This window comes from Cavia porcellus, unplaced genomic scaffold (assembly GCF_034190915.1).
Source record: "Cavia porcellus strain 051 isolate PalLab524CR breed Dunkin Hartley unplaced genomic scaffold, mCavPor4.1 scaffold_5, whole genome shotgun sequence".
Taxonomy (NCBI): domain Eukaryota; kingdom Metazoa; phylum Chordata; class Mammalia; order Rodentia; family Caviidae; genus Cavia; species Cavia porcellus.
In genome coordinates, this window is record NW_026947488.1 from 14728117 (window position 1) to 14741747 (window position 13631).

At 50.3% G+C, this 13631-nt stretch overlaps 1 protein-coding gene across 1 annotated transcript in view; it reads right to left on the reverse strand.

The window, feature by feature from the left end:
• The window catches only part of Eya2 (EYA transcriptional coactivator and phosphatase 2), a 206820-nt gene that overhangs the window by 122486 nt on the left and 70703 nt on the right, over window positions 1–13631 (reverse strand). The window contains exon 2 of the mRNA XM_013150388.3: window positions 10766–10887. The gene's annotated coding sequence lies outside the window, so the exon portion shown is untranslated. The remainder of the gene's footprint in view (window positions 1–10765; window positions 10888–13631) is intronic.

Below are 13631 nucleotides of genomic sequence, written 5' to 3' on the forward strand. Positions count from 1 at the left end.
ACTGAGCTATACTTTTGGCCCATTTTTTATTTTTAATTTTAAGACAGGGTCTTACTGGAGTCACTAAGTTGCCTAGGCTGGGCTCAAACCTAAAGTCCTCCTGCCTCAGCCTCCCAGAATGCCAGGATTAAGAACATGTCCTTCCCCTCCCCCCGAGAATTGTCTGTTTTAGCTTAGGACATAGCATGTATTGCCAATAGCAAGAAAAAATGGTGTGCAGCTCTCGTTTCTGTTACAGACGTGAGAACGTGTGGAGTGGGGGCGTGAATATTCGTTTCTTATGTGGCGCAGTGAGAAGGGCTGGAAGGCTAGAGCAGCAGTGGGCTGATGTCGAGGCCGGGCCCAGCACCCGCAGGTGCCCCGCGATGCTCCTTCCCTCTCGGAGCTGGTGCCTCAGGCAGGACTCGCCTCCTCCTCCTCCTCCCTAGGGCCGGAGAACCAGCTGCCTCATTCTGAAGCAGCCACTGTCTCATTCCTGGGGAAAGCTCACGACTTGAGTGTGCTTGGCAATACAAGAATCACTGAATTAAACATTTTTTAATAAATATGTAAATATTCATAAAAGTCTGAATCTCGGGAACAGCAGTCCTACGGGCTCCCGTGAACTCGGCACTCCGTAAGTGGCAAGCGTCTCGTCTGCGGTCCCCGCGGTGGCACCTGCATCGCCTGCGTCCATCCCTCTCCATCATGGAGCCGCTGCCTCCCTCCCCATAGCTCTGCACCCTGACACACATGCCCCTTCCACCCCGCGCCCAGGGAGCCTGCAGGGAGGAGCGGGCGTTCCTGAGTGCGCAGAGGTTTCCCTTTTGCAGACTGCACGGTCTCTGCAGACTTTTTGCCTGTTTTCTTCTGGATCACACATAAGCTTTTCATCCCGAGACAGCCGGGGAATCAAGAGGCTGGAAAACGTGTGTGTTATATATGGAACGGCCGCCTTTCTCCTTGTCCTTCCCCTCGCCTTCTCGACTTCTCTGCGTCCCTCTTTCCACGCTAGGCTCCTCAGACTTCACTGATGACCCAGAGTTGTGTCTGGGAGACGTCCAGGTCCCTTCCTTCCTCTGGGTCTGCGGAGGATGCTGCTGAGTTCTGGATGTTGGTCCCAGATCTGGGGCTAGGACAGGCTAGACACGGAGCCAAGAGCCTCTCTTCTCTGTGCTTTGCTGTCCGGGTCTGCTAGTCTTTGGAGGGGCTGGGCTTCAATGGCCCACTGTGCATTTGTCAGTGTCAAGCATTACGGTCCACAGGAAGTGGGCTTGACCAAGTGGTCACTGCTACAGTACAACGGGTGGAGACTGCTAATCATCCTCAGAGTAGTGGACAACCTGGTCCTCAGTGAAGCCCAGATGCCTTTCAGGGACTGCGCAGGTGCCCACTTCACCATTTTCTTAAGGTCATAGGACTCAACTGATTTTTCCTGATGGCAGGTGAGAGCCTGGACAGACATGAGGTAGAGACACAGGAGGCCTTGTGTCCTGTTCAGCTTGGCAATGACCTTGCCACAGCCTTGGCAGCTCCACTGGGCACAGTTAGTGCTCTAGATGCACCGTGGCCATTGTGTCACAGCACGTCAGAGGGCAGGGAGGTGACGGTCATGAGTCCCTCCAAGGGACCCTAGCCTGGGGTAGGACAGATAAGTAATACCTACAACCTGGAGGCCCATCTTCAAAGGAGGCCCTGGAGGCCCCTCAGCAAAGAGACAGAGACAATGAGCCCTTGCTATACCACCCTTCAGGGGAGCCCTAAGCATGGAGAATGATGCTGAGCACCCCTTGACACTGGTGGATGGACACCAATCTTGTCAATGCCATGGAGCTTGCTACAGTGGACTCACACGACCGCATGCAAGCCATGAGGCTGAGGCCGAGGCAGGAGTCACTGAACTCAACTTCAAGGCCCCTTGCCAGGGGTGAACACAGCCTGAGTGCCCTGTCACCCAGCAGGGCCAAGTCTATTTACTGTGGCTCACACAAAAAATGGGGCAGCTCAAGTGGGCACAGGCAAAAAGCCCCCGTGCACTACATTAGGAATGTAAGTCTTCTTCTCTAGCACCCTACGGGCGAGGGCAGGAGGGTCAGCTGGGCAGACGCTGAACCTCTGGGATGAGCTTATCTGTTCACTGCCCACCACAGCCAGGCGTGTGCTGGGTTACAACGGTGAGCACAGGAGGCCAGTGTCCCTGCTCTGGGGAAGGCTCCTATTTTTCTACTGGGGAAGATGGGAGGCAAATACATCATTATAAGCGCTGAATTACAAATAGCACGGTACAGAAGAAGAAAGTAAGTGGTGTAGACCAGTGCACAAGGATTCACCTAGAGATTTTGCCAAAACACGGACTCTTGATTGAGCAGGTCTCAGATGCTACCTAGGTGATGCTGACCTGCGGGTCTGCACCTCAGGCTAATACAGATCTCCATGTCCCTGAGCGATCTTGTGATTCTTGGTTTTTAAAAATAAATCTCCATCCCAGACATCACAAACTCAAATACATACTGGAGCTCAGAAGGTAATACAGCTTGAACATCTCTTATCTGAAGTACTTGGGACCACATGTGTTTTTGATTTTGGAGCTTTTCAGGTTTTGAAACATATGTACTAAGCTATCTTAGAGATATGTCAGCTTTTCATCACTATAACCAAATATCCAAGGCAGTTAACTTCTAAAGAAAAAAGGCTTATTTTGGTTAGTGGTTCTGGAGATTCCAGTTCAAGAATGAGCAGCCACATGACTTTCGGCCTTTTGTGAGGACCCGCTTCATGGTGGAAATGTGTGGAGGAGCAAACTGCTGGCCTCACAAGCCAGAAAGCAGAGGGGAGGAGGAGGGCACAAAGCCCCTTTCTAGGGATGCCCTATGACCTATGGAATTCCCATAAGGCCCTTCCAACAGTGCCTTGCTGGTGACCAAGCCTTTAACCCGTGGACTTCTCGGGGAACACTTAGTTTGCAAACTGCACCAGCACGGGACACAGGTCATTTCATATCCACACAGCCTGACAGTGACTTCATAAACATATTTAATGATTCTGGGCACGAAGTATAGACTTATGGTGTGGAATTTACCACCAGGAGGCATCATGTTAAGAAGCTTCTGATTTTGGAGCTTTTCAGACTTGGGATTTCTGGATTAGAAGTGCTCATCCTCTGTAAATGAGCAGCAGAACACAAGATCCAATTTTAATATAAGGAAATTACAACTGTAGGCTTGCATGAGTGCACGCTTATGTGTGTGACCATGTGTAGTCGTGATGTCACGTAAAGTACCCCAGAACCCATACAGCTCATTCGCTCATGCATGCAATCGACAGACATTCCTTATGCACCTAACATGGGCCAAGTCCATAAATCCCAATCTCGTGATTTGTTTACCTACTGTTCTTTCTGAAGAAACCAGGCAGGCCTAAGGGGTGGGGATCAAATTCAGTTCTGCTGCACAATAGCTACGTGCCCATCCTTTCTTTCTCTGGGCCTCAGATTCCTCATCTGAAAAATGAGGCAGCAGATCACACCTGCAGAGGAGGCAGGAACCTGCCAGCCGGTAGCCACACCCCACGCGGTAGCCACACCCTACGCGGGAAGTACTAGTTTTCCATTGTCCCGGGGCTGTGCACTCCTCTGACTGTGGACGCTTTTTCACCTCTCACTGGGAAGATTAAAGAGCTAATGATTGTGCAAGCAGCAGTGCTGTCACGTTGCCTAACTGGACCCCAAGGACCGGCTCTTAAGGAGCAGGGCAGTGTCTCCTGCCAGCTGCTGTCCTGAGGCAGGTCTTTGCTTAGCTCACCTCCCTGGGTGGGGATTTAAGTTGCTCCCCTGCCAGGACAGCAAATCTGAAAAAGCACTGTCTAGGAGCCCAGTGTGTGTGCTCCAATCCCGGCCCCTGCGGAGTGGCCAATGGAGTGGCTGTGAATAGGTCACTTGTCCATCATGGGGATGCTGCTGAGGACAGAAACGAGGCGATGTGATGGTTTTAGAGGGTTCATAAATACACGCTTTTCTATTGAAATTATCACAGGCTTATTTTAAGGCACACGAGAATCAAAACAAGTTATCAAAGTCATACTTTTCCTGAATCTAGTTTAAGTTATCCTTAAAATAAATTTATTTCAATGGGGTTGAGGTGTGTGTGTGTAGTACTGGCAGTTGAACTCAGGACTTTGGCACCCAGCTACAGTGGCACCTTGGTTCACAAACTTAATTTTTTCATGATTTTGGAAAAGATGGCCTCCCATTTGTGTTCCTGTGGGAAAGATGGCTGTGGTCATGTTTGTTAGCTGGCGCAGAGTTTGCAAACAGAAACAAAATTTTGCCAAATGCTTTTGTTTGTGAACCAAGTTGTTCACAAACAAAAGTGTTCATGAACCAAAGAACTACTGTATTTCCCCAGCTCTTTTTGTACTTTCTATTTTGAGATAGGGTCTCACTAATCACTGAGTTGTCCAAGCTGGACTTGAACTTGGGATCCTCCTGCTTCAGCTTCCCAAAGTACTGGGACCATGGACTTATGCCCCCACACCTGGCTAAGGGCTTGCAAAGAAAAATTAATGAGCAAGTGGCAGCACATGTGGTCCCAGTGTAGGGCAGAAGGAACACGTTACATGGGAAACACTGTGGACGTACGTGTTTCATCCATGGAAAGTGTGACGGAATTTGTAGTACTGGGTGACCTTGTTGGCACAGCAGGGATCTGCTTTTCCTCAGCACTGCACAAAGGCTACAAAGTGCATCTTCTGTGCTCTGTAGGCGGAAGTGGCTTTGGGTGTACAAGCCTCTATGAAGCCACAGTTGGTGGCTGGAAGGGGGAGACCAGACGCTAGGACCTGAGCCGTGCTCTGGCAGCTCCACCTGCCCCGCATGAAATGCACCAGCATCTGCCAGCATCGGGCTGGAACCAGCCAGACTGAAGCTGAAACCAGGGCCTGGTCCTGCACAGGACAGAGGCAGTGCAGGAAGTCTGAGCGAAGCTGGCTTGTCTTGATTGTCCTGCATGGTGTCACCTCTCCTTGGAAACACTTAATGAGATTATCACCTCAGCTTCTGAAAAAAGTATCTGCACTTTAAAAGAGAAAATTTCTTTTATTCAGTTTTACTTTCTTAGTATCCTAAATTTCCACCTCTCCATCACAAAGGAAGGGTACAATTCAAGTCCAATTTGCCCTTGAATAGCAATGACCATACTAACAACATGTTTCTCTAGTGGGTCCTGGGGGGCATACTGAGGGTGGTGTATTACATAACTCTTACAACCCAACAAGGAAGTTTTTATTGTTTGTACATTTAAGTCATGGAAAGTGAAGTAGGGGAGGTTAAGAAAACTTTTCTAAGGATTCAAACCTAATATTGGTCTGAAGTTGTCTGTCATCCCCCAAGACCTCTCAGCATCCATGCATCCATCCATCCATCCATTCATCCATCTGGGCATCCATCTGCTGTGAGCCAGGCACTAAGTTGTGTGCTAAAGAGAAACAGGAATTTAAATACATATATAAGGATGAAAATTGTCTGTCCTGGTGGAATTTTGTGGCCAGAACAATGGTTCTCAACCCTGGAACACAACAAACTTGACTGGAGTGATTTTAAAAAATGGAGATGCCTGGGCCACACTTGGACCTATGAAACCAGGCTCTTGGGTGGGATCTGTATTACTATTAAAAAATAAATAAACAAAAACAAACAAAACACTCCCAATATGCAGCCAAGTTTGAAAGTCAGTGCTGGAACCTGGTTCTCATGATGTGGCCCTGGGCCAGCAGTGTCTATACCCCGTCTTGGGAATTATTGCCACAATCCTTTCTAAACCAGGTCACCCCCTATGCGTTCTTCCTTAATTTCTCATAGAAATTAACCATTACCTGAAATTCCTCACTTAAAGACTCAGTACGAGCCTCTTGCACTAGATGGCAAGCTTCAGGAGCGGCGGTTTGTCCTTCCTGTCTGGCACTAACTCCCAGCCTCGACCTCAGGGCCTGGCCCACGGTGGGCATTTGGGAATCAGCTACTAGACAGGGTACACAGCAAACACGACATTCGTTACTAGAAGAGGAGACTGAAGCTGAGAGAGGGCACCAGCGAGCCAGCAGGGGCTGGGGTGCAAGTGTGGTCTGGATGGTTCCGAACCTGCAGATTATGACCCTTGGCGATCACGGGAAGATGACAAAGTGCCCCTGGGAGCAGCGTGACTGTCTGGAGGTCGGCCCCGAGGACAGGCAGCCGGTGGGTGCCCTCGGATCCCCAGAGTTCCCAATGCTGCAAACACAGCAGATGTATCAGGCTGTTAGTACCTGATGGCATGAATGGAGGACTGACCGAGCAACATCAGGGAAGTGAAAGCGACTCAGAGAGAACTCGGAAAAGAGGAAGGCGGTGCGAAGGCTCCCGTGCACTGCGTTTTGGCCTCTTGGTATCTTCCCTGGAGAAGCAGCGCCCAGCTGCAGGAGCAGCTCGTGTGGCAATACGCCACAGTGGCCCTGCTTGTAAAGGCAAAAACCAAAACCAAAAACACCACAAAAACTACAGGTCAGCCTTCCAGACACACACCTGTAACTGCGGCTCCTCGGCTCCTGAGGCAGGAGGGTCACACGTTCGAATCCTGACCTGGGCAACTTAGCAAGACCATCTCAAGCTTTATAGAAAAGGGCTGGGGTGAAGCTCGGTGGTACAGCGCTTGGCCAGCAGGAGCGAGGCTCAGAGTTCCACAGCCATCAAAGGATCACATGTGTCCACCTGCAGGGCCGCGGCCAATGAAGACTTCGGCATATACCGTGCGGCTGAACAGAGACAGAGCGAGAGCCGGACCCTTCTATCTATCCACAATGCAAAGCACACTATGGAAAATTCTGCATTCCAAAATTTCTCCAGCAATCCTAAGGCTTCCAGAGTAAATATATAAACATATAGTTGGAAATATACATGTATGCACGCAGACACATACCGAAGTTATATAAATGTTCCTTTACATATAGGTAACTGTATGAGAAAGGCTTTAAACAGCGCACCTCGGCACGTGCCATTCTGGGGAGCAGAGGAGTCACCGTGGATGTGGTAGAGGGACGTTTGGTCAAATTTCCCAAGTTTTTATAAGCATCATGCATCATTTATATGCTATCCAAAGACTCAAAATTTATTGTGTTTTAAAAAAAAAGGAAAGGTGGGGCCCCGGGCAGGGGAAACGGATGCGCAAAGGCTGGAGGCGTGAAGCCTGAAGCCTCCCGGCAGCCTGGCGCAGCTCCGCAGGGCACCGCCTTCTCCTCACCGCCCACCCACGCACATTTCTTAGGAGCTGCTGCGTGGCGCACTTGTTCTCAGCGGTGCAGGATAAAAATAAGCCACCCTGTGCTTCTGCAGGGACCTCGGCATTCTGCTGAGATAGACCAACCAGCAACCAGGGACAGGTCATCAGCCTCTGATGGAGAAGAGAGCTGTGGGGAGGGCCAGAGCCGGAATGGCAGGGTATTTTGTGCGCTTTGCTTTCAGGTCTGCCCAGCATCCTGACACCCCCACCCCCACCCCAAGCCACTGCACTTCTTTCCTGGATTATTGCCCCCGCTCCCATGGTCACCCCAGTCTCATGAATCTATCATCCTGCTCCTTGTAGGATCAGTACATCAGACTATACCTCTTCTGCTCATCCTCCTATGGCACCCTTCTCACTCAAGGAAGAAACCAAAGTCATTCCAGAGCCTGCATGACCTGACCCCGGTCATCTCGCTGACATGATCTGTCCCTACTTGTTCCCTTGGTCATTTGGTTCTACCAAAGCAGCCTCCTCCAGAGCCTCCAGTCCTTTGAGCACACAGCTGCCTCAGGGCCTTTGCACTTGCTGCTGCCTCTGCCGATAAGGTTCTTGTTCCACACAACCACACAGTTCCTCCCTTACTTCCTTTGGATCCTTGTTATCTTCCCAGTGACAGCTTTTGTAGCCACCCTAGTGAAAACTGCAACCCTCTCCATAGTGTTATCCTCTTTCCTGCAGTGCTTTATCCTGCATTGCTTCCATAATATGCGTCATCATCCAAACGCATTATGGAACTACTCATCAGGTTTCCTTACTGTCATTGCCGCTGGCAGTCTTTTGCCCTCCCAGCTCCCTCTGGCAGTCTCTAGAAAGATGGGTTTTCTGTGTTGTCTCACCAGTACTTAGTGCTGGGCGAGTGGCTGAATAAATGCTTATGGAATACATGAACACCTGCATGAAGGAAGAGTGACTTGCAATAGGGAAGACAGGAAGTAAGGACTGTTCTGCAGAGCCAGGGGAAAGCTGGGCCAGGAGAAGCAGCAAGTGCAAAGGCCCTGAGAGCAGGATCGTGCTTCCCAATTAAAACAGAAGAGAGATGAGCAGGGGCTGGGCCCAGGGAGCGAGGGCACAGAGGAGGAGCTGAGTTTGGAGGCACCCAGGGAGACACGAGGGGGGCTGGAAGGCGGGGCGAGGGCCTCAGACCTAACTCTAACCCTTTTCTTCACTACGCTCCAACTCATTGTGTGTTAGCATCGGCAGAACATTTAACTCCCACTAAACACAGGGGCAAGTGAGCCCCAGGGGCTGGTCCCAGGCAGAGGTGGGGACACAGCTGGAGGCATCCAAGGGCATCTATGGTGCAGGTTTCCCTCCCAAATTCACCCAGTAAGAACGGAAACTGAGGGCCCACTGGAGGAGGGAGGAGAGGCCGGGCAGGGACAGCAGCCTCATCTGGCACTCGGGTCACCCTCAAGGACGCCCTGTCCCCTGCAGGGGAGAATGTGGGTGTGGGACCCACCCTGAGGCCGGCTGCTCTGAACTTGGTTTCACTTTCCCTTTGCCCCATTGCTCCTCCTCAGAGCCTCCGTGCTGTGGCCTGGGCAGTGGCCAGGGTAAAGGCAGCCTTCGTCCCCAGGTGGAGAGTTTTGGATCTCACCGTTGGACAGCACGGGCTGGAGGATGAGCTCCTAGGCTAATCGGGGTGTCACGATCCAATGAGAAACAGTATGTGTAGTGACCAGGCGAGGGGAGCTGTGGGGTCAGACTCCCCAGGTGCGACTCTTGGTTACTGTTTATCGGTGCCATCTCAGGCAAGATACTTAAACTCTCTGCCTCTCAGTTTCCTCATGTGTAACTGGGTATAATAATGGTTCCTGGCAGGGGTTAAAGGAGGAACTGCCAAGTGTTTGTTCTGCTGGTGATGGAGAAGGAGGAGGAGAATTAGTCTGGACCTATCCATTGGTCTGAACATGACATGGCACAAAGTAAGTGCTCATAAAAATCAAGGATAAAAGGGAACAGCAGGGACCCCAAGGAACAGCTGCCTCTCAGCTTCTGCTGCCGACAGCCAGGCACAAGGTGGACCTGGTGCTGCTGAAGTGTCCAACATTTCAAGGGAAACCAGAAGTAACGCCCGGGAAACCAAGCAAAGGCATGCCGGAGGGCCAGACTGGCTGCCTGGCAGGGTTTTGCAATCACTGTGGTTATTTGATTCAGAGGAGAAGGACAATGGACTGGGTTTAATCATTTACCATGTTCCCAAGATGGGCGGGCTGGGCTCTTCACACCCCATTGCCCCATTGAATCCTTGCCATGAGCACCCTATGGAGTGGGTTGCTATTCACTCCCATCCCCGACATGCACATGCACATGCGAGAAACCAGGTTCATAAAGTTAAATAATTTGCCTGAGCTGGGAAGCGGCAGGGTTCAGATCCGGTTCAGATCCGGACAGTTTTCCCTGGGCAGCCGGCGTCCTTTCCTGTTCCCACTGGTGCTGAAACACAGATGGTCCTAGCAGACTTGTGGCTCTACCCAGGAAGCAAGAGTGACTGATTCTCTTTGGACAAGGTTTAGCGACAAGGTTTTCTTCTCCACCCCTCAAAGAGCCAAGACAGTATAGGAATGCTTCGTGGCATCAGGGCAACAAGCGTGCGCCTCCTACCACTCCAGGAGCCCAGACCCTCTCGGAAGCCTTTCACCTGGAAAGCTCCAGCTAACAGAATGCAGGGGCAATGTCACTGTCATGGTGACAGCAGCGATAACAGAAGCCTGGATTTGCTAACAGCAAATGCCCTGTGACATTATATTGCGCTAGACATACAACCCTTGGGTTTTCCATGACAGTTCTGTGGCACCTGTGCCCCTAGAGCTGGCACCAAACACAGACAGGGAAAGGGGACCAGCTGGGAGTCTCAGAACACGGGCAGCAAAGCCCTGAGCTGGCGGAGGAAAGGGTTAAGCCCGATGCTTAAACATAATAGCTGAATGTCTTTGCTAACTCCAGGCTCTACCAGGAAGGCTGAGGGATCCCAGCAGAGCAAACAATAGCTGGGATTGTTCTAGTGAAAACTAGTCCAGCCGCAGCAGTTGCCAGTAATTTTTAAAACAGCTTTAGCTTTCCTCTGCTTCCTTGACTCCAACCCAACCTGAAAGCAAACGGCAGACGAGTTCTTGTCTTAACGTCAAAGCGCTGTGACGTGATGCGAGGAGAGGGCAGTAGAAAGCTCAGAGGACAGAGCTGGAGCCCGAGACCCTGCGGGACCTGTCCAGGTTGGGCCTGGGACAGAGAATGCTCGGCGGCAAAGTCAGAGTTTGTCTCTTGGAACCAGAGGCCAAGAAAGGGGGCTCAGGGCACGAATGTGCACACTGGTCCCCAGATGATGACAAAGATTGTTAGCGATGCACGCCAAAGTTTTGGTCCCAAGGCAGCAATGTAAACAGCAGGAGGAGGGACACACGACGTCGGTCCCTCTTGACGCTCCCGGGGCCAGCAGGGCCCACCATCTGTCACCAGAACTCGCCGCAGAGCCCTACCTTCTGTGTCACTCAGAGTCCCCAGCACGTCGCCGCTGTCGCCGCCCAACTTCAGTTTTCCCAGGCAGTCGGTGTTTACGGTGAGGCTGGGTGAGATCACCGGTTCTAGCATTTCCTTGTACCTGCAAGGAGACAAAGGGAAATATAATTTGTTCATGAATTATGCATGCTTACTAATGATTCCGATTTCTTTCCCTAACAGTATAAATATTAAAGCTGATAACCTAAACCTAGCCTTCTTACATTTGTACACATAATAAAAAATTCACTAAACTTTTCATCAAAGGGAGAGGAAGACCCGAAATGAGGTGCTTGCCTCCTCCCCCCTTGAGAGCACACCCACTTGGTTAAGGGAGCCCCCTCCTTCGTACCCGAATTTCCCATTGGAAGAATTACAGTTTGATCTGTTAAATGTCATCTGAACCCCAGTGGCCTAAGGGGGCAGGAGAGACAGGTGCGTTTGGATTTGGACTCCCAGAGTGCAGAGGCTTGTGAGGAGCTTGGAGCTGACCATGGCTAGGACAGCAAAACAGAGCGGCCCTGTTTGTAAAGGTGTTTAACAAGTGCCTCTAGGCAGTGACACTACGCAGAGCGTCACTGTCACTGAGCGGTGACTCCTGGTACTGATAACAGGGCACAGGGGAGAGCACAGGGCCTGGTCTCCTTGGGTCTCTCTCCTTGTTTTACCAAAAATGTTTCCAACTCGTGTGTCACATCCATGGCCACTCTCTCTAGATTCCTACCCAGCATTTAGGAACCGTGATTTCTAGTTACAGACCCATTGTCAAGGGCCTCAGCTCTAAGCGATCATGCTCAACACTGATTCAAGCTGTCTTCAGAGCAAGGCTGCGAGGTCACTGCTGGCATGACCACTGCGTTACTAAAACACTGTGCGTGGAGATGGTTCTACATTCAGAGTACGGCACCCAAAGGTTATGAATTCAGCCCCCCAGTTTTGACACCCGCTACCTCGAGCAAGTTACCAAATTATCTGGAAAGTAAGGGTGATCCAAGGGCCTCCCTAACAAGGTCATGGTGAAGGTTAAGAGACAGAGTGGGTAAAGGGAGGACTTGTGGGCCCGAAATCTAAATTCCACAGGAGGGCGTGACCACAGGTGATATGTTCCTGTATCGGCCTACGACACAGCGCTGGAAAGGACTACACTGGAGATCCACACAGCATGGTGGGCAGAATGGAAGAGCTGAGCAAAGACACAGAGGGGCACCCAAGGTACAACACAGTCTCTTTTAAGGCTGAAACACACAAATAAGTATTATATACTGCCGAGGTATACAGATTTATGTGATAAAAAATAATAACTATGCAGAGGAATAATGAATACCAACTTTAGGAGAATGGCTGGGAGATGGAACCCAGCAAGTGGTATCTGAGATTAAGTTTTAGTTCAGGGGTTGACATGAGCTATGGCCCAGAGGCCAAATCCAGCCTGTTGCCCATTTTTGTGTGGCCAATGAGCTCAGAATGGCTTTCAAATTTTTAAGGATTGAAAAAAAAGCAAAAGGGGCTGGGGATTTAGCTCAGTGGCATAAGCGCCTGCCTTGCAAGCAGGCAGTTGTGAGTTCGATCCCCGGTACTTATAAAAAAAAGCTTAAGAAAAAAAAGCCAAAGAGAGATGCTCTTTTGTGACACATGAAAATGATGTGAAATTTTAATTTCACTGTCCATAGGTTCTGCTGGTGAACACCTGCTCCTGAGCTGGCTGCCTTGTCCATGGCTATCGCTACATCACTACATTCTGAGCAGTGTGGTTTCCATAGAGACCATGTGTGTCCACAGAGCTGAAGCTGTTTCACGCCTGGCAGAAAATGCTTGCCAAGCTCTGTTTTGGTTTATGAGCAGGGCACTGCGAGCACCGCTGCTGTGTGGTTTACTGCACATCTTCGTATGCTTGAGATGCTCAATGTTTTGGAAAGAAAGAAATCAGACTCTTAAAGACTTGCACAGGAAATACTCTAGGTCTACTTTTTTTAATCTGATGAGAAAATATCACTGTTTTAGTTACTTTTCTCATTGCTGAGACAAAGTACGTGACCCCCAAATTTAAAGGAGGAAAGGTTTATTTAGCTCACAGCTTGTAGAGGTTTCGGTCCATCATCGGCTGGCTCCGAGGCAGGGTGGCTTGGCAGAGGGGCATCCCAGAGAAGAAACAGTTCACGGAACCCACGAAATAGCAAAAGCAGTCAGGGAGGGGAGACAAGGCTCCTTCTGCCCCTCACACTGTGTGCAGGCTCCCCGGTCTGGGGCGAGCATAGCACTCACACCCTAAATCCTGGCCAGAACTATGTGCGAGGCAATCAGTGGACTAAGTTAGCAATCACACTCTAGATTCAGCCACCTCTGCGTCTAGGGAAACCTAGACGCAGCCATCACGTGTAGACGCAGCCATGCTACGTGTAGACACAGCAGTTTCTAGTGCTCATAATTTCACAGTGGCCAATAAATGTTGGCTTCTAACGTTCTCAAGCACACATGCCTGCTCGGTGCTGTTTTTGCCACATGCCACAGGTGCTCCAGTGTGAGGCCTCGGTGTCTGGTTCTTTTCATATATCGAAGCATACTGCACGGTGTTTGGCAAAGGTCAGACGCTGAAATTATTGGCTGATTGTAGGTGCTGGAAATTTGCATTTTATCCAAATCATTCCTTCCTTCTTTGGGCTACGTGCAAATAACATAAAGCTATAAAGCTGAGCTGGGCATAGTGGCACACATCTATGGAAGGCTGAGGCGGGAGGGTCACACTGTGACCCTAGCCTGGGAAATTTAGTGAATTAGCAAGATCTTGTCTCAAAATAAAACATAAAAAAGGCTGGGCCTGTAGTGCGGCATGAAGGCCCTGAATTCAAT